The 23,090-nt window shown below is 41.3% G+C and overlaps 2 long non-coding RNA genes, 1 other non-coding gene and 1 pseudogene across 3 annotated transcripts; all 4 read right to left on the bottom strand.

The window, feature by feature from the left end:
- Positions 1–5,910: 5,910 nt before the first annotated feature.
- On the bottom strand, positions 5,911–8,609 carry LOC124657132 (annotated as a pseudogene).
- TRNAI-AAU lies at positions 7,567–7,640 on the bottom strand. The gene has a single exon. It is a non-coding gene; the product is annotated as a tRNA-Ile (tRNA).
- Positions 8,610–11,861: 3,252 nt separating the features above from the next.
- Positions 11,862–14,533, bottom strand: LOC124653405. Its single transcript, XR_006987895.1, has 2 exons — positions 13,346–14,533; positions 11,862–12,222 (listed from the first exon to the last, which is right to left on the bottom strand). It is a non-coding gene; the product is annotated as an uncharacterized LOC124653405 (long non-coding RNA).
- Positions 14,534–14,539: 6 nt separating this feature from the next.
- Positions 14,540–15,431, bottom strand: LOC124653406. Its single transcript, XR_006987896.1, has 3 exons — positions 15,278–15,431; positions 15,059–15,204; positions 14,540–14,698 (listed from the first exon to the last, which is right to left on the bottom strand). It is a non-coding gene; the product is annotated as an uncharacterized LOC124653406 (long non-coding RNA).
- Between the last annotated feature and the right edge of the window lie 7,659 nt (positions 15,432–23,090).

The raw sequence follows: 23,090 nt of genomic DNA, 5'->3' as shown, positions 1-23,090 counted from the left end.
TGCTAGAGCTTTTTAAGTTTTGAAATCATATAGAGAGCATAAAAGTAAAGTTTTGAGAGGTGTTTGTTGTTGTCAACGAATGGTAATGGGTACTCTAACTACCTTATCAACCAGACTTTCAAGAGCGGCTCCCATGAAGGACGTTATCTCTACCAGCAAGGTAGATCATCCCTCTTCTCTTTTGTTTACACATGTACTTTAGTTTAGTTATTTATAGATGACACTCCTCCCAACCTTTTGCTTACACAAGCCATGGCTAACCGAATCCTCGGGTGCCTTCCAACATTCACATACCATGAAGGAGTGTCTATTTGCAAAATTAAGTTGCTTACCGATGAATCGGAGGAAAACATGTGAAGAGAATTATTAATGAAGGTTGATTAATTGGGGGTCGGGAACCCCGCGCCGACTCTTTTTGCAAAATTATTGGATAAGCGGATGAAGCCACTAGTCCATTGTGAAAGTCTGTCAAAAGTAAATGACAAGATCGAAAGATAAAACACCACATACTTCCTCATGAGCTATAAAACATTGACACAAATAAGAGATAATAGCTTTTGAATTGTTTAAAGGTAGCACATGAAGTATTTACTTGGAATGACAGAGAAATACCATGTAGTAGGTAGGTATGGTGGACACAAATGGCATAGTTTTTGGCTCAAAGATTTGGATGCACGAGAAGAATTCCTCTCAATACAAGGCTAGGCTAGCAAGGTTGTTTGAAGCAAACTCAAGTATAAAACGGTGCAACAAGACTCACATATGAACATATTGTAAGCATTATAAGACTTTACATTGTCTTCCTTGTTGTTCAAACACCTTAACCAGAAAATATCTAGACTCTAGAGAAACCAATCATGCAAACCAAATTTTAACAAGCTCTATGTAGTTCTTCATTAATGGGTGCAAAGTACATGATGCAAGAGCTTAAACATGATCTATATGAGCACAACAATTGCCAAGTATCAAATTATTCAAGACATTATACCAATTACCACATGCAGCATTTTCTGTTTCCAACCATATAACAATGAACGAAGCAGTTTTCAACCTTCGCCATGAACATTAAAAGCTAAGAACACATGTGTTCATACGAACCAGCGGAGCGTGTCTCTCTCCCACACAAGCATTTATTCAGAGAATGAAAATAACAAAACGAAAATAAAAACAAACAGACGCTCCAAGTAAAGTACATAAGATGTGACCGAATAAAAATATAGTTTCAAGAGAAGAAACCTCGATAAGTTGTCGATGAAGAAGGGGATGCCTTGGGCATCCCCAAGCTTAGATGCTTGAGTCTTCTTGAAATATGCAGGGATGAACCACCGGGGCATCCCCAAGCTTAGACTCTTCACTCTTCTTGATCATAGTATATCATCCTCCTCTCTTGACCCTTGAAAACTTCCTCCACACCAAACTCGAAACAAACTCATTAGAGGGTTAGTGCATAATTGAAAATTCATATATTCAGAGGTGACATAATCATTCTTAACACTTCTGGACATTGCACAAAGCTACTGAAAGTTAATGGAACAAAGAAATCCATCAAACATAGCAAAAGAGGCAATGCGAAATAAAAGGCAGAATCTGTCAAAACAGAACAGTCCGTAAAGACGAATTTTACAGGGGTACTTAACTTGCTCAGATGAAAATGCTCAAATTGAATGAAAGTTGCGTACATATCTGAGGATCACGCACGTAAATTGGCAGATTTTTCTGAGTTACCTACAGAGAACCCTGCCCAAATTCGTGACAGACAGAAATCTGTTTCTGCGCAGTAATCCAATCTAGTATCAACCCTACTATCAAAGACTTTAGTTGGCACAACAATGCAATAAAATAATATAAGGAGAGGTTGCTACAGTAGTAACAACTTCCAAGACTCAAATATAAAACAAAAGTACTGTAGCAAAATAAACACATGGGTTATCTCCCAAGAAGTTCTTTCTTTATAGCCATTATGATGGGCTCAGCAATTTCAATGATGCTCGCGCAAGAAATAAGAGTTGAAGCAAAAGAGAGCATCAAAAAGCAAATAAGAAACACTTTTAAGTCTAACCCACTTCCTATGAAAAGGAATCTTGTAAATAAACAAATTCATGAAGCATAATGCAACAAGCATAGAAAGATAAAACAAGTGTAACTTCAAGATTTTCAGCAAAAAGAGAGGTGTTTTAGTAACACGAAAATTTCTACAACCATATTTTCCTCTCTCATAATAACTTTCAGAGGCATCATGAACAAACTCAACAATATAAGTATCACATAAAGCATTCTTATTCACATGCATAAAAGTAGCATTACTCTCCACATAAGCATAATCAATTTTATTAGTTGTAGTGGGAGCAAATTCAACAAGTAGCTATCATTATTATTCTCATCAAGTGTAGGAGGCATAGTATAATCATAATCAAATTTACTCTCCATAGTAGGCGGCACCAAAAGACCACTATCATTATAATCATCATATATGGGAGGCATATCATAATCAACATAAACTTTCTCCTCAATACACGGAGGGCTAAAGAGATCATTTTCATCAAAACCGACCTCCCCAAGCTTAAATTCTTCCATACCATTAGCAACAATGGTGTTCAAAGCATTCATACTAATAACATTCCCATTAGCATGCATAAGTTCCATGGGTTTTTAAATTTTCTCTTCAAACACATCATTCCTAATTCAAGATAAAGTTCATAAATATCTCTCATTTTGTTGTTGTCTTCCATTAAGCCTTACTAGTGTAAAACAAGAGACAAAAAGATGCAATTGCAGGATCTGAAGGAAACAGCTTCGAGCACACACACAACAACAACAAAAAAGTACTTAGTTACCTGGGACCAGAGTATGAGTGCCTTTTACCTTTCCTCCCCGGCAACGGCGCCAGAAAAGTGCTTGATGTCTACGTGTGCTTCTATTCTTGTAGACAGTGTTGGGCCTCCAAGAGCAGAGGTTTGTAGAACGAGCAGCAAGTTTCCCTTAAGTGGATCACCCAAGGTTTATCGAACTCGGGGAGGAAGAGGTCAAAGATATCCCTCTCAAGCAACCCCGCAATCACGATACAAGAAGTCTCTTGTGTCCCCAACACACCTAATACACTTGTCGGATGTATAGGTGCACTAGTTCGGCGAAGAGATAGTGAAATACAAGTGGTATGAATGAATATGAGCAGTAGTAACGGCACCGAGAAAATAGCTTGTCAGGCGTGCGGTTGATGGTAGTAATATTGCAGGAAGTAAAGATGCAGTAAAACGATAAACAAGCGATGATTGCGGTATTTGGAAACAAGGCCTAGGGATCATACTTTCACTAGTGGACACTCTCAATATTGATCACATAAATAAATAAGTTCTCTTCCTTTGTGCTACATATACTCTTGTTTGATAATGAACACCATTCGTTGTGTAGGGCTACAAGAGCACCTCAATGCCGGAGTTAACAAGCTCCACAACATTCAGCATTCATATTTAAGTAACCTTAGAGCATAATAGATCTTTGCAATTTAAACCGAGTACTAACATAGCATACACACTGTCACCATTACACTATGAAGGGGGAATAAATCACATCAATACTATCATAGTAATAATTAACTCCATAACCTACAAGAGATTATGATCATAACCTACGCCAAGTACTACACGATGCACACACTTGTCACCATTACACCGTGAAGGAGGAATAGACTACTTTAATAACATCACAAGAGTAGCACATAGACTAATAGTGATACAATGCTCATCATATGGATCTTAATTATGCAAGGCAATTCATGAGATCATTGTATTGGGGTACATGAGAGAGAGATTAACCACATAGCTACCGGTACAGCCCTTAGCCTCGATGGAGAACTACTCCCTCCTCATGGGAGACAACATCGTTGATGAAGATGGCGGTGGTGTCGATGGAGGAGCCTTCCCGGGGCACTTCCCCGTCCCGGCGGTGTGCCGGAACAGAGACTCCTGTCCCCCAGATCTTGGCTTCGCGATGGCGGCGGCTCTGGAAGGTTTCTCGTACCGTGGCTTTTTCGTATCGAAGATTTAGGTCAGGGACCTTTAAATAGGCGAAGGGCCGAGTCGGAGGGCTGACGAGGCGACGACACAGTAGGGGGGCACGGCCCACCCCCTGGCCGCGCCAGCCTATCATCTGGGGCCCACAGGGCCCTCCTCTGGCGGCTCTCGGGTGTTCTGGAAGCTTCGTGGAAAAATAGGATGCTCGGGCATTGATTTCGTCCGATTCCGAGAATATTTCCTTACTAGGATTTCGGAACCAAAAACAGCAGAAAACGAGAACTGGCACTTTGGCATCTCGTCAATAGGTTAGTTCCGGAAAACGCATCAAAACGATATAAAGTGTGAACAAAACATGTAGGTATTGTCATAAAACTAGCATGGAACATAAGAAATTATAGATACGTTTGGGACGTATCAATGGTGAATTGCGGAAGCATGACTTTCATGCTCCGCCCTGGGAAAATGTATCCGCCACTTTCATCTCACGAGTCCGTACAGTATTGGAATGCCGGATGGTTCTATGCAAAGAACATCCAGGTTCCGGACGTCCATGAAGGGCTTCCCAAGTTTATCAACAAGCCCCCGGAAGAGTTAGCCAGCTGGAGCTTCGTCCCCGTCCTCGCCCAATACCCGGAGTTGGATGAAGAAGCACGAAGAATAAGAACCCTGTTTGTGAATCATCTCTAAAAGTGCAACACACCCGAAACTAATTATTACAACTCATTAATCCTAAATCATCGGGGTTAGGTCACGCTTAGAAAGATTGCATCTCATACTTATGCATTATTGCATCCTTGCCAATCTTTTAAACATCGTCCTTACCGGACGATGATGCTATTTCAGAATTGGGAGTTATTACGTATCGAAGACCTTGCCTGCATAATCTTGCAGTCAAGAAAGGCAAGTTCAACGCTTGCTCATGTCATTTGAGTATTTTACCAAATTACTTGCAAAGTACTATACTTATCACTCTTGCATAAAAATCAAAAAAATACTATTTTCATAACTATGAATATGACTATGTGGTGGGCAATGGAACCTTGGTATGTGTTGATATGGTGGAGGTTCCATTGCAAGGGTTTAAATCCATCTAGGATTAAACAACAAATGTCGTCCAGTGATTTTTGTGCCGTAAAACTCGTGTTAACCATAAGATCTGGAGTGGGACGGAGTAGCCAATTGTATTTCCACCTCTCGTACATCAACAGATGCGCTTACCGTAGCAGTTGTATCTTGCGAGAACAACCGGAGGGTGGGGATCCCATTCTAAATTCCCCACGGTAATGCGGTCTATGATGGGTTGCATCTACCGGCGAAGGAGTTTATGGTAGAGTCCAGAACTGTTGTCGCGGTCGGGGGCCATCCTTAATTGGAGTAAGTACACCGGCGAGGACCCAGGGTCGGGGATTGCAACAAAGGGTGGGTGTGCGAGGTAGCGGAGGAATATGAACGGCTAAGACCTTACACCTGGCCTCACACCAAAGGAAGTGTGCACGAGCCTGCAACTCGGTTGGCAACAAGGATAAGATCTCTTATGGGTAAAGCAACACACCTCTGCAGAGTGTAATGAATCGTGACCAGTCACTCCCTGTTCCGGGTTTTGGAACTACGAACGCTGCCGGAAAGGAACTCCATGAAGTTTTAGTAAACCGGTGAAGGCTGACGGACATAGTTCTTCTGAATAAAAGCAACATTTTGAAGAAATGATTATGAAAACCTGCATTGGTATTAGACTTTCTGGTCTAATGCCGTAGCTAGTGCATTAAACACCTCTTTCCTATAATGAACTTGTTGAGTACGCTCGTACTCATCCCACTCTTAAATCCCCTGCTTAGATATGGAGGCATCGAAGGAGGATCTACAGTGCAACTCGAAGGCCGAGGAGTCAATAACTACTTCAAGGGACAGGACCTGTCAGAGAAGTCAAACACTACATCCAACAAGGAGAAAACCTAGATTAGCAATAGAAGGGAACTAGCTTCCTAAACTTAGCTCCTATTTAGCTAGAATCTATTCATAGCCTCTATAGCTAGTTAAATACTCTACAAATAGAGTTCGTGATAGGATTAGACTACGAGTCGTTCTTCTGGAGTTTATTTGAAGTTTTACCTCATTGTAAAGTAGGAGGCTGTGATGATCTTATGTAACAGAGTCTGTGTGTAATTCTATAGACATGCCTTGGACCCGCATATGTTTCTATCGTACCACTCTGAGCGATATAATACTAGTGGAACGGTATTTCATTGGTGTTATATCAGACTTGCATACTACACCATGCAGTGGTATGCCGGGTCACCACAGTTCTCCACCTTGGGCGGCGTGGCCGGGCAAGTGTAGCGCCGGCCATCGTCGCAGTGGATGTCTTCCAGCCCATGAACGTGTCGATCACGGACGAGTTGTACCCCAGCGCACAGAGGAAGCGGAGGTAGTCCGCGGTGCCCATGTTGTAGACGAGGCCGGGGTCAGCGGTGCGGTTGGGCTGCACATGGCCGGCGCCGTTGGCGAATGGGGTGGTGGGGAGGAACGAGGAGTTGCGGACCTGGCGGTGGTCATGATGGCGGACTTGATTGTGGCGGGGCTCCAGTCGGGGTCAAGGGCCTTGAGGATGCCCGTGATGCCATCGACGTGCGGGCACAACATGGAGGTGCCGGACTTGGAGTTAAAGAGGATACGGGTCTGAGACAAGAATGCGGACATGAACGGCGCTGGCTTCTTCTCCGGCGCAGTGCTCGGCGTGGTGATGTACTGATGTAGGCTGCTGCAAACCTGCACAGCACTTTGATGTTGAGAAAGACTTAACAAATAGAAAAAAAAGAGGCAAAAATATTGGCCCATACAGGTCTCGACAGAGTCTGTGATGATCTTATGTAACAGAGTCTGTGTGTAATTCTATAGACATGCCTTGGACCCGCATATGTTTCTATCGTACCACTCTGAGCGATATAATACTAGTGGAACGGTATTTCATTGGTGTTATATCAGACTTGCATACTACACCATGCAGTGGTATGCCGGGTCACCACAGTTCTCCACCTTGGGCGGCGTGGCCGGGCAAGTGTAGCGCCGGCCATCGTCGCAGTGGATGTCTTCCAGCCCATGAACGTGTCGATCACGGACGAGTTGTACCCCAGCGCACGAGAGGAAGCGGAGGTAGTCCGCGGTGCCCATGTTGTAGACGAGGCCGGGGTCAGCGGTGCGGTTGGGCTGCACATGGCCGGCGCCGTTGGCGAATGGGGTGGTGGGGAGGAACGAGGAGTTGCGGACCTGGCGGTGGTCATGATGGCGGACTTGATTGTGGCGGGGCTCCAGTCGGGGTCAAGGGCCTTGAGGATGCCCGTGATGCCATCGACGTGCGGGCACAACATGGAGGTGCCGGACTTGGAGTTAAAGAGGATACGGGTCTGAGACAAGAATGCGGACATGAACGGCGCTGGCTTCTTCTCCGGCGCAGTGCTCGGCGTGGTGATGTACTGATGTAGGCTGCTGCAAACCTGCACAGCACTTTGATGTTGAGAAAGACTTAACAAATAGAAAAAAAAAGAGGCAAAAATATTGGCCCATACAGGTCTCGAACCTGTGACCTTCGCGTTATTAGCACGACGCTCTAACCAGCTGAGCTAATAGGCCAAGTTGAGTTCTTTTGCAAGGTACGAGCATATAACCTAAAACAGCCTGTTGAGTTAATGTAGGTATGTACCACGAGTCCATCAGAAGAATAGGTGATGTGCGTGGCCGGCAGCACGTGTGCGTCGGCGCTCATCTTGTTCCCGGTGGTCTCATCGTTTGCGAGCACCAGCCCAACCCCGCCGGCTCGATGAACAGTCTCCCCTTTCTCCACCCTTGGATGCATAATTGCCTGCAATGACATAACATTACAGTTTCAGGTCTGGCAAAACGATATCAATAATAAATTTCAGCAGTTAGATCAAATCCTTACGCTTGCGCAACTGTTGCATTGGGTGTCTTGGCTTCTTCAGAACTGATGATCGAGCTGGTAATGCTTGTTCGCAAGAAGGGGCACCGGCGACAGGCTTCGTCACATAGCTGAAGCAACTGAAGATATGCTGTGCCTGCTCATGTAACTGTAACGGACCTTGATCCGCTTCTCGTTGCCAAGAACCAGCTACGCCGAGAACTAGCCGAAGAGGTTGGCGCCCGGCACGAAGCGGCCCACCGCCGTGGTTCGCCTGCCCCACCGTCGCCATGTAGCCCGTCGCTGTCCCGCGTGCTGGCCGGGTTCGCCTTCCCCACCGTCGCCATGCATCCCATGTTGAAGTACTGAGCGCTGATCAGGTTCATGCAAATTCGCAATCGCATTAGCTTTCATCAAAGGCTGAACCCTGCCTCCATCTTTAGCAAGCATAACTGAATAAATGCCCTGATACCAAGCCAACCAATACCAAGCTAACGATGGTTTATCCAGCTGTTTCCAGGAGAATCTTGCTTCAGGGAGCAGCAATTGGTTTGACAGAGGAATTAATGTGGCGATAATGGTCCCGGTGTATGCAACCCAAGCTGTACTCACGACTGCATTTCTTCAGGCCATGGCAGTGGCAGCTAGCCCTGCATTACATTGTTATCGAGGGACCTCGCCATAGCCCCAGCTGCAGGCACATGATCACGGAGGAGCACATGCGGATGCTAGTGCATGATCCATGGATCTCGAGGCACCACGAGCCAAGCTTGCGTTGCGCATTTCCATGGACCAGCGCGTACTTTTGGACCTAGCTTTTCTGAACAAAATGTGGTTTTGTGGTGCCTCGTCGACACCTGAACTTGGACTATGCGGCATGCATCGGCTGATCCGTAATCTTGGCAGAATCATGGCGGCAATCTGTCGTGTGCCGGCCGGCAGGCGGCGAAAAGTTGAAAAGGCGTGTCGACTGTAGGACGCGATCGAGCTCTGCCTACTCTCACGCGATTCGCACGGTGGATTGGACGACTGGTAGAGAGAGATGCTAGGCAAAAAGGATGCCTGGGGGCGCAGAGAGAGGCAAGCAACAGACACGCGCGGAAGCACGTAGACATGTAGTACAGTGTACAACTTCAGTTTTTCGTTCAGGTTTTCCATGTCACACCTTGTTCATGTTACGTGTATGTGTGCGTGCGTGTGTGTGTTTGCATTGCATAGTAATTTCTTGCATTGTTTGGATGAGCATTTACCATTGATATCTCATTTAGCCGCCACTGGAATCAATGGGTCCTCACCTTTGCTTGCTGCTCCAACAGCAGGAGGCGGAGGGGACCTCGGACATGCGCTCTTCGCTGTAGTAAGTTCTCTAAAGTTAGAGATTGGTGAAACGGCAGCGATATGCCGTTGAGGAGGGCATGGAGTCATCTGGTCGCTGCTCCCATGGAGCGACGGATCAAATCCAGTCTACGCGTGTTAAATGTTTAGTGTCAGAAGATTCAGATCACTTGATGGGTTCAACGGCGATGATTTTGACTATGGGGTGTTGGTCTGTAGGGACACGTGCACAAATACTTTCCGGTTGTCATCAACAATGTCAAGCCGGCTCTAGTAGGAGAGCGGCGACAACGACACGTCAGTTGCTTACTTTGACAACTGTAGTGATCGTTAGGTGGTACAAGAACGTCGATGTAATTTATTTTATATTTGAATGCTTTGTACTTCTTGTGAACATCTATTGTATCTCTTTGGCTTTAGTCTAAGCTAGCAAGTTTCACCTCTTTGCTCACAATAGAGGCCTCACTCTGGATATTTTTTATTAAAATAACCCTAAGCAATGTAACTAATCAATAACCAAGGCATACAATGCGTCCACGAATAAGTATACGTTAAGATATGTCTTAAGTCAAGCTTTACTAACTTTGACCTACTTCCTAGAATAAAGTAGCAGCATTTATAATATAAAACATATATCATTAGATTCATCTTGACATATAATTTAACAATATAGTAATTTAGTGTCACACATGTTGCTATTTTTGTGTACAAAAATGATTAAAATATAAAATGTTTGACTTCTAAAAAAAGAAAATGTACACTTAGTTGCGAACAGAGGGAGTACAATAGTACCCCACCAGGATAACGCACGTCCCCGACAAAATGGCAAGCAAAGAAGGATGCGCGAGGAGTAGAGGCGAAAATTGCAAAATACCACAGCATTTCGGGTAAAGACTTCAAAACGCCATCACTACTTCGTTTTTTTTTTAAAAAAAAAACAGCACCCGTTCCTCTAATGGTTACAAATAGCACTGATCGAATGATTTGGACCATTTCACGCTCTTTCTAACAGAGGAGGTCTACCTGCAAGGTTGATGTGGCATGACTGATCGTTGGCGAGACACATCCGTGAGATTATTTCTAATTTCTAGGTTCTTTTAGTGAAGTTATGAGGGTTTCACTTGTTTTTTTTTTTTGAAGCAACGAGGGTTTCACTTGTTAGATCTCCTATCTAAAAAAATCTTATATTCTTTTTCTACTGTTTTATTCAATTCCTTCTTAGAAAAATCTTAGAGCATATCTCCACTGGCATCTCCCAAACAGCATCCGCAAAAGCGATGGATCGGCCAAATGTGGAACGCTGCTTGGTGGTGCCGCGTTTGCGGTGTGTCTGTTCCTGGTCGTGTCCCCAAAACAAGGCCCCGAACACTGCAAATATTACGAAAATAATTTTTTCATTCAAACTTTGATTATATATTACAAGGTGAACGTGACACTCTTAATGGTTAGTAGCAATATATATATAAGTTTTAATTATATAAAAATACTTTGAGCATGAGAATATTATAGTGACTCATATCAGAGGGTATGCTTTAACCTTGTCATCCCACACCGGTTAACCCTACGTGTTGGGAATATTAGCGCTAGTGTATATCTGAAGATACAAGAAGCTTAATGATTCAAAATTGGGATTTGTTCCTCCTCACAAACGAGAGATACGAACTGGGCCCTCTCGGTATTATTGTTATGTTAAGTAACATGTCTACGATAGATACATTGTGATAGTGATCACATGACATCATAAACATACATCAAACGAGAAAAGGAGCATTGATACCGGTTTGGGGATAACGGGTATAGTGACCAAGAGTTGATCATGGGAATACGAAAGTCTCGCCTCGGGTTATTGAAAGGATAAGATGTCACATAGAGGGTGAAAATCAATTACAGATTTAGCTTGTAAGAATGCAGAATTACACTAACGGGAGATATATATATATATATATATATATATATATATATATATATATATATATATATATATATATATATATATATATATATATATATATATATATATATATATATATATATATATATATATATATATATATATATATATATATATATGCGCTATTTGACTCCCTGGGGGCAGAATATTATTCTGCACCCCGCCCATCCCACCCGCTTGGTTGCATCTCAGCCGAAACAGCCCGCGCGCTCAGGTCTGAAGCGACATAAGAAATGTCGCATGCGAAGTAAGATGCGTGGACGGTTTACGTCATCCCCACACCAGTGTGGAACAGCCGTTGTAAAAAAGTGAGTGCTTCTGATGTAATTTTTTCTTCAGATAACCTGCTTCTGATGTAAGCTACGAGATTTGACGTAAGAAAATGGTGCACATACCCAGCCGCTCGATTTCTTTTTATGGTGAACACAGTCCAACGACTCACTATTATTATGCCAACATCGCAACGAAATTAACTTTAATGGCGTTCTGGATTTAATGCAACCGTGTGTGCACGGCGACTGTAATAGTAAGACAATGGAAAATAAATTCCAGTGTTCATGAACACAAGGAGCTACAATACAAGCTGGCTCGCAAGAACTCTGAACAGTACCAATATATCATAACGTAAAAAAAATCAACATACTCTGACAATCAAATCTCTCAGTCTTAAAGATGAATGAAAAATGGGTACAAAATTATTTATTACGATAGCAGGCTCTCACAACTAGGTTCCTAAACAGCTCTGGAATTTTGCAAGTCGTAGCTAGCCTGGTAATGATATAAATTGTACAGTAAAGAAGAAGAATAAGATAAAAAAGAATGACAAGTTGGTATAATTTGAGTTTCAGCATGAACCCAACAGGGGCGCATCAATCAAATGCCATGGTCTTCGAAGCTGTTCAGTATGGCTTCCCATTTGAAAATACACAATGCAGAATTTCCATACACATTTGTCAGGAGCATCTTGTTAAACAAATATAAGACTGCTCGAGTGCGGCTTTTTAATCAATCTGCAAGAAGATGAACCTGCTTAGCTTACTTCTTAAATTTCGTAAGCCATTTGGCAAACTATTTTGACAGAGCATAGAATGCAAGAAAATGTCATCACTTTATCTATCACTCTGATCTATAATATAAGCCATTATGGAAAACTATTTTAGTTTGCTATCAAAGATGAGTAGTAGAAGCTAGTGTGAGACAAGTACCACTGCAATAAAAGCAAGAGACAACTAGAGAATAGGAAGAAACAAAGGCACTGAAATAATTATGTCAGCTTACATAATTCTTCTGCAACTGCATGTGAGAGCTATCTAGTTAAAATGACCAGTTTTTGTACAGTTTGAAATACAGAACACTATGCAAGCACATAACCTCACATATTATGACTGAAACAAAATAATCAATCACTTTTCTGTTCACCTAATCATCATCAAAGCTGCAGTCCAAGATGGATAAAAATAGACATAATCCAAAAGAGGAAAATGAGTACATATGGAACTATCATTCTTACCATTCAAAAATGAAATTATGGACATAAATGAGCAAGAGAAGAAAGAAAGGAGTTTCAAGTAAACAACTAGAAAACAATTTGTGTGACCTGAAAAGACATTTACCGATGAACTCATAATTTGATTATTAATTCATAAACTTCTAATCCTGCATAAATGAATCAATAGGCTTGTAAGGCTACACTGAAACTAGAGAGAGCTAGAGAGAGGTGAAATGGTGCGGCCTCACCTGCACCTCTACAAAACCAAAATTGAGCTAACGACAAACATTGTTTCATTTGAACAAACCACATTGATAATCAACACCAGTTGGAGATAAAAAAATATATATATGATTAGTCAAGTGATCATTCGTAATTTATAGTTACCATGGGACTTCAGCTTCTTAGTTGCACGATAATCGACAAGGAGTTCACGGAAAGCAATCACAAACACAGGAGTCACCTAACTTCTCACATGATTTACCTTGATGGCTGAAATATCATATATGACTTGTATTTATGAAACTAACAGTTCCATGCCTGTAGTGATGCAAATCAAAACTAGACCATGAAACCCCTAATTAAAAACTGCAAGAACGATCAGAACTTTTAAAAAAACTAGCTAGATTCAGGTTTGAGCTCACCTCAGGCTACACCAAGCTAGGTACAACATGAGCACTAACACTGTAATGTTTCCATCTCCGCAGCATTGCCTCTAGATACTTGCTCTTCGTGTTCAAGTCCCTTGCATACTTCTTCTTCCGTCCCTCGATTTCAAGGCAAAATCCTGGAAATTTATTGCTCATCAAGGTCAAAAAAGGATTCGGAAAAGTATGTGTATTCTTTGAAAGCAAACAAGACTATGTTGTAATAATCATCTAATGCATACTCTTGTTACCACTTGCAATTGGAAGATGCATTTTCTATTTGATGCAACGGTTGTAGAAATTAGATTTTGATTAAGGATGGGAAGAGGTCAATGGATATTTGTGGACACAGAAAAAATGATGCCTTGATCTAACGTGCATAAAATTGTGCCATGCAAGAACTACTGTCATGGCCTAATGTTCCCGTAAAATATCGAACATAAGAACTGGCAAACATCGACTCTGGCCCATCATAAAAATTACCAGCATCTGTTGACATGCCCATAAAATCATGCAACAAAAGAACTAGTCACATGGGGGATGCCTGACAAATATCACACCATCTAAGAATAACTGGAATGGCTTCTCGTGCCCGGAAAATACCATTTAACCAAATGTAGCGTATAGGAAAAAAAGAATCATATGCCTAAACAGAAGATTTATATTTCAGGTCGAAAAAATGCATAACCAAGGTAAATAAGTATTTACAAGCAAGTGGCGAAGTGCCTGGTTCTCACTAGACCAGTCCAGAACCATGCATTCTCAAACGAAGATGACACACATAGGCTAATATTTGAAACTACTCCCTCAGTTCCCTATTAATTGACTCAGATTTAGTACAACTTTATACTAAATTAGAGTCAATTAATAGGGAACGGAGGGCGTACAAAAAATACTCTTCAATGCAAAAGATTACAAGCAGCATTCTAGAGCAAGACCTCACACACAGGAAAGGCATAGCATATCCATCTGTTAATAAGAGTGACTGGATAAGTAGCAATCTGTTGTCCCGCACAAGCAGAGCGGTGTCAAAATACTGTGATGGGATGTATTGCATATAAAAGTGAGCAGAGATTTGGGAGCGGTACTGAAGAATACCCATAGTACTTTGAACAAATACACATGTGAAGTGGGAAATTAAATTCGTGTGAGAATTACATACCAGCGTGACCTGGTGACTCTTAATGGAGGCTGACAGGGACAGCATTTCTTCGCCGATGTAGAACACATGCAGCACGCAGGTGGAACCGGTAGCGCCGGCCGCAACCCACCACGGAGGCCAGACTCAGGGCGACAGGGATCGGGACCACTTGCCGCTCACCTGAAGCCGTCGGGATTACAAACCACCGGCTGTAGATCACGCTTGCGATTAATCAAAAATTCTGAAGCATAAACGACCACATTGCAATTTCACATCCGGGTGACAGTAAATGTTACTGAATAGCACATTTCCATCTGCCTAGCTACAGCCTACAATCGCATCAATACTCACAAAAATAGCACATTCCAGTCTCATTTATGCTACAGAAAACCAACAAGCAAGTACTGAATGAACAATCAAAATTCACATTAGTAATCTTATTACAAAACTGAGCTAAATGCCGTGCTTCCGTTTGAACAAACCACATCAATAATCAAATCTAGTTGGAGACAAATTGGAATTGAATACTGGTATCTCCATGGGAATCAAGAGACAGTGAAAGCACTTACCAATGAAATTAACATTTAGCCAGTGCCCAATCTGCAAGCTGACGTAAAATTGCAAGGGGATAGGTGCCCAGTTCATAGGCGTTGGGGGCAGCCACGGCAGGACGCCCGTCCAATTTCAATTGACTACGTTCGACCCCAACCCAGGACTGGTAATAAAAATAAATTAAAGATCAGACAGTACTCAGCAGATCAGACAGAAGGAGGAAGAGAGAACCTTACGGGCATGCCTCGGCTGCGCGCAGTGTTGGGCTTTGGTAGTGGAGGCTTTGGTAGCGGAGGGGTACCGGCGACAAAGCAGGAGGTTGTCTACGGAGGGGATCCAGAGACAAGAGGCGGCCGAGGTCGATTCAACCGGCCAGCCATGACGCCGCCGATTCGAAGATGCAACCACGACGCCCTCACTCGCCTAGCCACCAAGGTCGCCGTTACCGCTCAGCCGCTTGCCGCCGCCACCGCCGCTCGCCGTGCCTCTAACCAAACCGCCGGCCGCCCTCCGCGCTCGATTAGAAAATTATGGGAGGTTGCGGGCTTGTGGCAAGGTAGTGGGCTAGCTCTCAGAGGCACGACCAGATTAAACTTGGACCAGACCGTCGGGGTAAAATTACGGGAGGTGTGGGTTAGATGCCTGCGAACCTTGGATGGAACCAGGCAGTGGTCCGACTCGGTCGGCCGACCCGGGTGTAGAATTACTATTCTGCACCCAGGGGTCTAATAGAGTTTCTATATATATATATATATATATATATATATATATATATATATATATATATATATGTCTGCTATTCTCGAACCGGTTCGAGAATAACTATTCTCGAACCCTTTCTGAACTTCCGGGTGTTTTCCTAGTGAACTTCTCGACGGAATACTGAATTGCATGTTCGTGCGAACAGTATTTTCATGATGATTTTCAAACCGCTTATCGGATTGATGTGTATAATATACCGTTGGATTCGCACAGAAATTTCGCAACTTTTTCGTATTCATTGTTTTCCCAAATTCTATATTGATTAAAACTAATTTGAAATATGCAAAACGACGTTTTCGCGGATTTCTCTATTTATGTACAGTTTTGGGGTTCCAGTTTTCAAACCGTTTATCGGAATGATGCGTATGATATGCCGTTGGAAAGGTGCTGACTAGGCGCACCTTTTTCATGAAGAACACTTTTCTAAATTCTTTATAGTTTAAGAGCAGATTTGAAAATACGTGATTACGTTTTTCGAACTTCTCGGTTTTTCGAACTGTTTTTTGGGCTTATTTCTGAACCACTTATCGGAATGTTCCAAATGAGATTGCGTTGAAAAGATATTGATTAGGCGAATCTTTTTCATGTTGAATGTTTTTCCAAACTCTAAATGGTTTTAGTTTAATTTCAGAAATACATAAAGTGAAGATAACGCCGACACAAGAACATTTTGAAATTGGCTCATCTAGATTGATTAGGTGTGGCATTGCGATATGTTGGAGTATTAGTAGAGTTATATTAGTGCTAATTGTACGTTGAGTTGGTCGATTTGCGCAATCGGTGGTTATACGGACGATTTCTATGCGTATGATTTCCGTCCAGAAAAACAGAGTGCATGAGGTGCTCGAATATAGAAGTGAACTTCCTTATATCTGTTAGTGAACTTCCGATCGCGGTATAAAAGTTTCAGGCATGTAATAAAATTATAGCGAACTTCTGTGGATGTGAACTTCTTCTCCCCTGAATCTGAACTTCCCGACGGACTTCAATATTGTACAGGGCGAACTTCCGAAACTTTTTCATGTTCATTATTTTCCCAAATTATATAGTGTTTAAAACTAATTTTGAAATATACAAAACAATGTTTTCGCGAACTTCTCTGTTTTCGTGCAGTTTTGGGGGTTTAATTTTCAAACGGTTTATCGGATTGATGCATATTATATGTCGTTGGAAAGCTGTTGAATAGGCGCAACTTTTTCATGTAGAACATTTTTCCAAATTCTTTATAGTTTAAGAGCAGATTTGAAAATACGTGATTATATTTTCCGAACTTCTCTATTTTTCGTGTTGTTTTTTGTGCCTTATTTTCGAACCACTTGTTGGATTGTTTCAAATGCTATTTTGCTGAAAAGATATTGATTAGGCGCAACTTTTTCATATTGAAGTTTTTTAAAATTCTAAACGAGTTTAAGTTTAATTTCGTAAATACGTGAAAGCGGACATAACGTCGACACGAGAAGATTTTGAAATAGGCTCATCTAGATTAATTAGTTCTAGGATTGCATTGTGTTGGAGTATTAATAGAGTTATATTAGTGCTAATTGTACGTGGCGCTGATCGATTTTCGCAATAAAAGGCCGTAGGAATGATTTCTATGTGTTTGATTTCCGCCTAGAAAAATAGAGTACATAAGTCTGCTCGGCTATAGAAGTGAACTTCTCGATTTCTATTCGTGAACTTCCGATCGCGACATAAAAGTTGCAGGCACGTTTAAAATGAACTTCCTACATGTTGAAAATGAATTTTAGCCCCGAAACGAAGTTAAGTTTGATAAAAGCAATTTTTTGGCATGTTCATGGCGAACTTCCTCTACGTTCAAAGTTCATATTTGACAAAAACTAAATTTTCAAACTTGTTTAAAGTGAGTTGTCGCTTGGTCCAAATTAAACTTTGCCCCGACCAAAGTGAATTTCGACAAAGAGTAAATTTTCATAATCATAAAGGTGAACTCCCACATGATACAAGGTGAACTTCCGTTCCGACAAAAGTTATTTTCTATCATGGCCGAAGTTAATTTTTTCCACACAGTAAAAAGTACATTGTCACATTTTCGCTCCAATCAAAGTAAATGCTGGCATGTGAAAGGTGAACTTCCACGCAGTACAAGGTGTACTATCAAAAAAAATGTGAACTTGAGGGGGACTGATTTTTCCAAATTCTTGTTGCATGAACGAGTGAACTTCCTCTTCTAGACGAATTGAAAATACGAAATAAAATAGTTAACCACTATAGTCTCGCTGAACGAACTCTAGATAATAAAAGAAAATGTGAGTTTTCAAACAATTGAAGTGAATTTACACATAAATGTTCCACCGATACCAAACAAGTGTACTTTGCAAGCTTTTTGCATGTAAATAAACGAAGCATTTCCTAATGCCCTAGGAGACAAAACCATTGATGACCGGACCACCACCAGGGTTCATGGTAGTCAACCAGTCCATCCTTTTTTGCATGGAGCTGACATCCAACCGCTGCTACTCCCTCCGATTCATATTAATTGACTCCAATATGAATGTATCTAGAACTAAAATATGTCTAGATACATCCATATTAGAGTCAATTAATATGAACCGGAGGGAGTACCTTGTCTTGGAAGTCCACCCCCCTGCTTCACATAAATGACAGAATTATAAGACATCAAATTTATTAGGCCAAAATTAGGCTACTTCAAACAAATAGAAAGGTGAACTGTAAAAAAAACTGTTTTGAGACCAGAAACTTGAGAGAATGTCCATGGTGTTAGAAAGTCGAAACAAGCATCAGTACAAAATTAAACGTAAACTTTCTTTGTAAGCAAACTGAACTTCTACCTTGTTATAGCCAGAAACGCATCAGCACGTACATACTAGTAAGACTGAATCCCCAGTCCAGGCATCGTGAACTACCCTGTATTGGAAGTAAATAACAAGTGCACTGTCTAAACTGAAACGAATGAACTTCCTAAAACTAACAAAGGTCCCAACTTTAGGCATGCTTACAAAATACACATCAATTAAATTCCCATTCATTCACCTGGAGACCAAGACTAGATGGACAAAAGAAGAGAACTCATGTAACCGAAGTAGTCAACAAAGGTGAACTTTCGTAACAATAAAAAGGTAATCCTTCGATCGCATATCAAAATTTATGAGATATGGGCTGCCCCAAAAGTCTCAACACCTGTATTTTCCAACAATAAAAGAAAACAGTTTGAATTTACGGGATTTTAAAACTGAACTTCGCGACGAGGACTAGTTTGAGAGGTCCTTCTTATATTACTCTCTCTCTATCTATCTCTCTCTCTCTCTCTGTAGTAAACAAGAGAACACACATTAGGAACATGTTCTAGAAAAACTCACTTCAAAAGTAACAGAAAGGGGCGAGGATCTTAGAGAGACTAAGATAAAGAGAACAACCAATTTTTTAGAGAGGGGTTCAGGAGCCAAGCGCGACGCAGTTCCGTGCGCGACGACACTGCTAGTGGGCCTGCGGTCGTGCTTGTTAACTCCTGCAACATTCGTTAGTAAACCATCAAGCGGTGAAGCAAGGCTGCTCGCTGTTGCTCGGTTGCTCTGTTGCTTATCCATCCAAATATCCCACATAAGCATCTTTTAATCTAATGAAGAGAAAGAAAAGTACCAACACTTAGCGTGGCATCAACAACATGAATTAGTTTAGTAGCTACAGTAGAAGCACCCACAACCAGACAGGCCTCACAATCCTATATTGACTCCTGCTGCTTGACAAATTGCTATTACTTACAACTTTTCGCACCAACAAATTAAGTTGATTACTGAAGAAACAAGTTAACTTCCAAAATTTGCCAAAAAATTTAATCTTACAAAAATGAACTTCGTGCAAGTACCAAGTGAGCTTCCGAACGAAGTTTAGGTGAAGTTAAAAAATATTTTCACGAAATGGGCTTCATATATGTATAAATAGAACTTCCGCGAAATTAAAGTTCAAGTACTCTTAGTGAATTAATATTCAGAATAGTACCTTGATCATATAGTAATCATAAGAGCTAGAAAGCTACCTTGAGAATCAGAATAGTACCCACGACCTGCGGGTGCTGCGCTTCAAGGTGGACTCCCGCCACGGCTCCTGGCGAACTCTAGCGATGAGCGCTAGTGAACTCCCCATAGGTGTCATAAGTGCACTGCACTGTAATTAATTTTAGAGATGATTTATTTGTAACATAAAATAAATAAACATTGCACAGCCCCACAGGTAAAATGTCATCAAACATTATACTTAGTTCCTGAAATGCATGCTCTGCAACACATGTCTACACACTGAACTTCCTAACACGAAATTGTGGGTGCACTTTCTAGATAATTCGAAGAAAACGTAATTCATTTTTGGAAAAAAAATGGACTCCAAATGTGTGCAAACTAAACTTCTGAACTGTTGGCAAATCAATTAGGGAAGCTAACCAGGAGGATCAATTAGCATAAAAAAATGAGATATATTAACTTTGTACTACATACCCCACATCAGTTTAACAATAAGAGGCATGTCAGGTTGTTTACCGAGTGGACTTACTGAGTCGAACGAGTGAACTGGCCCAAAATAAACAAGTGTAGTACGGGTGAAAATTTTGCAAACTGACCAAAACAAACAAGGTCACTACCGTCTTTCGCGGCTAAAGTAAGTGAACGTCTAGAACATTAGATTCGAACTTCCGGAAAATAAAGAAGGCAAGAAAATGTGAAACTTTTTCACGCCGGCGAAGTGAATGTCCTGAATAGGATAGTTAAACTTTTCGCCTAACATTTAGACAAAATAAGAAAATGTCCCGGTGAACTGCAGTAACAAATAAAGTGTGCTCCTTAATTGAATTGTTTAACTTCACCTACCAATGTTTTTCTACTGAAACATCATATGTGAACAAAGTGAACATCCCAATGAAATAATAATTTCTCATTCAGACAAAGTGAACCTTCCGACAAAATAAATGAACTCCACATAGCAAATGTACTCGCTTATTTTACAATCCATGGCTGCTCCGTTTGCTAAAGATTTAATTTGTAAAGCATAAAGTCATAAATTGAGTACCTCATCGCCCGGATGCTTCAGCCCCTATATAGCTTGTTCCTTTCAAAATAAATTAGTCCGGCCCTCATGCATGAAAAGGGGAATCAAAAAATGATAGTCAGTATCATACGCATAAAAACTAGGTTTGGCAATACTAGGGAATTCCTGTGCATGGGTACACTAAACTGGAATATTGAAATAGACCATGTACACTACGAGAGGAGATTTACCATAGCATACTCATCCATATCGGACACTATTATAAATGGTGAATTAATCTGAAAGAAATTCAGTCATATATGGTCGAACATAATAGTTTGTAATTGCAAGCTACTTTGCACATATTATCATCGCTTCAGAATAAATGAGATCAACACTTCAATCAGCAAATGCTACCGTGTTGACATCGGACTGAAATGTAAAATAACTCATAGCGGAAGCAAGCAAGGATTTTATTACAATGTTGCAATGAGAAGCAGGGGGAAAACCTTTGCTTCCCATGTACTACCTGTGTAGGTGTGGTTGAGGCTGCCAGCGGACGAGGGCCGGACGCCCAGGTGACCAGTTCCCTAGCAGCCGACGAGGGCACCGGGGCGAGGAGGCTCCGGCGCAGGCTCCGCTGGACTACAGCGAGTAGGCATTGCAAACCAAGTGAGCTTCCGAAAGAAGTTGAGGTGAACTTCCAAACTATTTTTTCCATAAAAATGGAGCTCACATATGTACAAATAGATCTTCCCTGAAATCAAAGTTTAAGAATTCTCCGAAATACACAAGTGTACTGCCCAAATCGGTCTAATAAAGTGAACTCACCTGTAAAAAGAAATGAAACCTCAGTTACAAACAAAGTCACACCCAAAGATCAACAGATTTTTTGAAACACAAATTTACTTGCCAAAAAAACTCCTAAAAAATGAACTTCAACGACCAATGGAGTGCACTTCTCGACAAATTTAAACTCGCACTTCAATAAACAAAAGAAACCAAACTTGCAGAATGTCATGATTTTGGAATCGTTTTTGGTTATTTCCGTTTCTTTGTTTGAGTGAACTGCAAGAAGAAATGAACCTCCCATGCGCCCAAAGCAAACTTCCAGTTGAGTTTCGGCGAGCTTCTCAAAAAATATATATTCCGGCAAACGTCGATAAACCTCTAGACAAAAGTTTTTTTTTTTCTGTATGAGACAAAGTGCACTTCTGTGTTAACCAAACTCGAATTGTCTGAACCGACCAAGCAACTTCTTCACATAACCAACAATTTGTCAGAATAAGGGTGCACATGGTTCAACCGCATGAGAAGTGAAGTACACAAGAAAATGAAGTATACTTCATACGCCACAATGTTTGTTATTGAGAGTTAGGAAGTCCATGGTAGTGTAAAGCGGCAATGTTACTACCAATATAGTACTCGCAAGAACTAGCTTTGGATTTAAAAAGCCATCGACCAACAATGAAAGCTTATAGTAAAGTAATAGGTGTTGCTTCACAAACAGAATTATATTCAGAAGATAAATACAATCTGAGACCTTCGGGCAGGCAAAATGAACTCCCTGGAAACTCACACGATACAAGCATTTCCAAACCAAGACAAGACTAAAAAAAAATTACAGAGAACTTCGCAGTCTCTATTTGATGAACTGTTCAACTCTGCTATTATGCAGTTCTGAACTACACATTTTTCCGTTTGTGAACTTCAAAATTCAGTTAACAAAGAATTTCAAAATTGGAAAGACTAATTCACCAAGCAGGAATATCTAAAATGAAGTACCAGGAGATGTGAACTTCACCAAATAGGAAGCAGTCAAGGAACTGAAAAGGATTATTAGTGTTTGATCAGATACAGAAATCTCTGCAGGTATAACTGTTTTTAGTCCACTCGCAACTCCCAGTTTGACCCCATCTTAATGTAAATATGCGATGCATCCCCCCAAAATTAGAACAAGATCGAACTGCTTTTTCTGCTCATTCCACAGAATCAGAACTAGAAGAAACCAAGGGATTGAAAAGGACCATTAGCGTTCGATCAGGACCATACGTGTCCTTGATACCAATTACTGATGACTACCGATACAACAAAGAAATCTCTGCAGGTATAACTGCTTCTAGTCCATTCGCAACTCCCAGTGCCCTCCAAGCCGAACAAACCAAGCCAAAGAAAAAGAAACAGGCACATCCTATAACTAACTAACTAACGGATTCCATCGAAAAACCAACCAACTAACGGACGAAACGAAACGAAGCGAGATGAGACGAGACACTGACCAAGGGGTGGATA

This window comes from Lolium rigidum, chromosome 5 (genome assembly GCF_022539505.1).
Source record: "Lolium rigidum isolate FL_2022 chromosome 5, APGP_CSIRO_Lrig_0.1, whole genome shotgun sequence".
NCBI classification, from domain to species: Eukaryota; Viridiplantae; Streptophyta; class Magnoliopsida; order Poales; family Poaceae; genus Lolium; species Lolium rigidum.
This window is presented reverse-complemented; position numbering and strand designations above follow the sequence as displayed.